The sequence below is a fragment of the Sphaeramia orbicularis genome, chromosome 15 (genome assembly GCF_902148855.1).
Source record: "Sphaeramia orbicularis chromosome 15, fSphaOr1.1, whole genome shotgun sequence".
NCBI lineage: Eukaryota > Metazoa > Chordata > Actinopteri > Kurtiformes > Apogonidae > Sphaeramia > Sphaeramia orbicularis.
Window position 1 is genome coordinate 32558793 of NC_043971.1, and position 4609 is coordinate 32563401.

Consider the following 4609-nt stretch of genomic DNA (forward strand, 5'->3'; position numbering starts at 1 on the left):
ATGTCAAGGAAAGCCAACAATTGCGACATTTACTTTTCCACTATGCGATAAAAGGAAATGTTAAGCGTGCTTAGCTACAGTACTCAGTGTCGCCTGTTTTGGTATGAATTAATGATTGAACCACAGAGTGCTGGGTAACGACTGCGCTCCCTGTAAAACTTTAATGACCTGCATGTTTCCTCTCGTAGTCAATGGGCCGAGCTGCACAGAAAGGAAGTGCTTGTGCCTGCAGTAATCTTATGCCGTGAGCACATCTCCTTCATCTTTGGACTCAACGTGCAGGACTGAAAAGAGAACAATGCATTGTGTGAAATGATAAAGATGGTTTCATTAAAGTTTCCCAGAGGAATTTGAAAGCAGGAGAAATACACTATGAATAACTTAGCATAGTTCATACATTTTTTATAACTATTATTATTTAGCTCAATCTTTTTATCATTAATCATGATATATTACCACTGCAAAAAGCCAAGTTTAATTCGAAGCGTGAAATGACTTGGTATAATGTATTGTATAACCTATTTTATTTATAATTCATACCTTTTTACCGCTGCTTGGTAACTAAACTTTCCTTAAACCTACTCTAGTACCACTTTGCCTTGTTAAGTAACAGGCGCTGACGGAGGTTCCTCCTCAGAGCGGGGGATCAGTGTTTTTTCCCCCTTGGTTATACTGTGATTCATTCATGATTGATGGTTTCTGTAACAGGATTTGTGTTTGTGGGCCAGGTCAAAGGTCACATGAGCTGTCCAGTGGCATGTTTTTTTTCTTAAATCAAGGCTCGAGCTTTACTTTTTCTGAGTCAGAGTATGAACCATTTTCCAACAAAGAAAATGATCTGGAGAGAATATTTTTATAGCCTGAGTCATACTTGACTCATCAAACTGTTAGAATAATAATAATAATAATAATAATAATAATAATAATAATAATAATAATAATAATAATAATAATAATAATAATAATAATATATTGCTTGATGTTTATATTTCTAAAAGTTTATTTTTGATTATTAATGCATCAATAATTGGTCAATTCAGGCCTCCTCTAAATGATTATAATTTCATCATTAATTATTGTGTTGGTTATCTTCTTAATTAATCGATAAGTATTGTATTGTATGCTTTGGTCTAAATGTCACTAAATGGTGAAAACAACTCTAATATACTCAGTTTACGGTCACACTAATGGAAAGAAGCACATAATACTGACATTTAAGAAACTTCAACCAGAGAACTTATAATTATTTTTTACATGGATTATTGATTATCAAAGCAGCTGATGGTTAATGTAATAGTCCACTGCTAATGGATTCATTGTTGCAGCTCTTGTTAAGATTTTTTATTTCGTTTTTTGGCACCTAGTGCTTCAAACAAATATATATAATTTGATTTGAAACCTACATTGGCAGTGTAAATAAATACATGGGCTCTAGTGTATTTAACCCTGTAAAGCCTGAACCATTAAATCATTGACAGAAAATTCCAGTTTTTGAAACCGGAGCCTTTAGTGGTCCTTCTGAACAACCAAAAAAATGTTTTTTTCAAATATCAATTTCCATGTATGAGTTTCAATTATGTATCATATTTGATATTTTGGGTCTCAATGCTCAAATATTATTATTTTTGAACAAACAAAAACATAACACATACATATCTAACAAATTAGTAATTCCTTTTCAAAACTGGCAAAATTCTTCCTCCTTCCTCATTAATGACAGTCATATAGTGTCACTGGAAAGGCCTCTGATGAATGATTTCCTCCCCCCTGGTGGATTATCTGTGTATTGCATGTATGTAATTGTATGCATCAGGTTTTTCAAGACAAAAAATACCACACTGATGTAGAGGGCTTCAAAACTCATGTATCAAATATGATACATTTGGCATTATAAGGTTAATATTGATACAACAAGGATTCTGTTGGGTTTCTGTAAATTGGCTTAGAGTGTGGTTTTGAGCAACTCTATATATAAAGTGTCATGAGATAACTTTTGTTGTGATCTGGCGCTATATAAATAAAATTTGATTGATTGATAGATTTGATTGGTTTTCCCATGTAAGTTGCTTTGGAAAAAAGCATCTGCCAAATGCCTAAATGTAAATGTAAGATATATATATATATATATATATATATATATATATATATATATATATATATATATATATATATATATATATATATATATATATATATGTGTGTGTGTGTGTGTGTGTGTGTGTGTGTGTGTGTGTGTATATATGTGTGTATGTATGTATATATAATTTGATGTGAAACCTACAATAACAGTATAAATACATCCTGATAAATTAACAAATGACAGGGTATCACTATTTTTTAGAGGATTTATTGAAAAACAAGAGGACCACTTGGAGAGCGCAGACCTCCACCAAGACAGATCTGCCCCCCCATCACCACCAAAATTTAATCATTTGTTCCTTGTGCCAGTATCAACATTTTCTGAAAATTTCACGAAAATCCGTCCATAACTTTTTGAGTTATCTTGCTAACAAAAAAACACACAAAGCAAAGTGATCGCAAACCTGTTTTTGTTCAAATATTCAACACTTTGAAACATGTGGAAAAGTTGACTGTGACATTACAGGGTGAAAACGTGGTTCCCATGGCTTGTTTATTAATTTTCCTCAGAATCAGAGGGCTCGTCCAGCTGGGTCCAGTCACTATTTCACCTCCGCTCCTCTCTGCTTTTGCTCGGTGGCGTCACAGCAGCCAAGCGTTAACAATATGGCTTTGTGTCTCACACCTGTGGGCTGTGGGACTCAGGGAGAGTGGGAGTAAGCGGGGGGAATAAGGGCCATGAAGTCGATAGAATAACATCACAGTAAAGTCTTTGTGCAGAAAGTGACAATTTTAGTTTACTTTATGCAGTGTGTTTCACTGATCCAAAGTGGAAACTACTCTGGCAACATTGATTTGAAATAAAATACTCCATTAATACTATTACTAGATTGATGGTGAAATGTGTTAATCCTTAAATACATAGAACTACTTTTGTGGCAGCATCCAAATGCATTCTTTTTTCAAAATGTAAACATTCCCAAGTGATTTATCACTATTTATTATAATATAATCCTATGCATTTTTTAGTGAATAGCAGGTATTTTTCAATACTTAGTGACTGATCATGTAGATGTTCTTAAAAGCTCAGAGAAAATGCATCGTATTATATCAAAACTGAAAGGAAATTGAAGAGATGTGACTTTTCATTCAGTCAACGTAAAAACAAGCACCTAAAAACACAGCTATTTATCAAACTATGTTGTTGAATCAATGTTGTAGATGACGGTGCTTTCACATTCACTATGAAGCCACTGAACATCCAAAAAAATCACATGTGATGCCCTTGAAAAGCTGAGACACTAAATTTTAGTTGAATTATTTAATGTGTTAATAGGACTAGTGATTTAAAAGTCATGAAACATTTTATATCAGTTGATGTTTTAGGTCTTTGGGGTCTATTGTTGAGGTGTAAACAAGTATAAACCGCTCATATGTGACACAAAGAGTACGTTACAAGTATTATTTATTGCAAGAACTGAACACTTTACTTTAATATCCAGACATTTGTCTTAACCCTGTAAAGCCTGAACCATTAAATCATTGATTGAAAATTCCAGTTCTTTGAAACTGTAGCCTTTATTGGTCCTTCTGAACAACCAAAAAAAACTTTTTTCAAATATCAGTTTCCATGTATGAGTTTCAATTATGTATCATATTTGATACATTGGGTCTCAACTCTAATATACTCAGTTTACTGTCACACTTATGGAAAGAAACACATAATACTGACATTTTAGAAGCTTCAACTAGTGCTTCAAACAAATATATATAATTTGATGTGAAACCTACACTGGCAGTGTAAATACATTCATATATACAATGTACATACATACATACATACATACATACAATGTATCATATTTGATACATTGGGTCTCAATGCTCAAATATTATTATTTTTGAAGAAACAAAAATATAACACAAACATGTCTAACAAATTGGTAATTCCTTTTCAAAATTGTCAAAGTTCTTCCTCCTTCCTCATTAATGACAGTCTTGTAGTGTCACTGGAAAGGCCTCTGGGGAACGAATTCCTCCCCCCTGGTGGATTATCTGTGTATTGCATGTATCTAATTGTATACATCAGGTATTTCAAGAAAAAAAATATCACACTGATCATGTAGAAGGCTTCAAAACTCATGTATCAAATATGATATGTTTGGTGTTATAGGGTTAAAGGTTGGAGGTTGTAGAGAAGAGCAATAATAAAAGCACACAAATACCACAGATCCACAGCACAATAATCGTGTGTGAGCACAGACAAGCATTCACACTCATCCAGTTGAAATGCAAAGTCATTATTTCAGACACTCTTTGCGCTGATGCAAACACCCACACATTCCACTTTTCTTTTGTTGGGCATTCATGCATTTCAGGGCAATTTTTTAGTCACACTCAAATTGTGACCGGAGGAAAATCTCCCTCTATTAAACAGTAATATGATGAATAGTGTCATCTTGAGTGTGCAGACATTTCTGTTTGATTCTGCTCTGTTTTATTGAACTGTTTTATTCTGCTCTTTTATGCA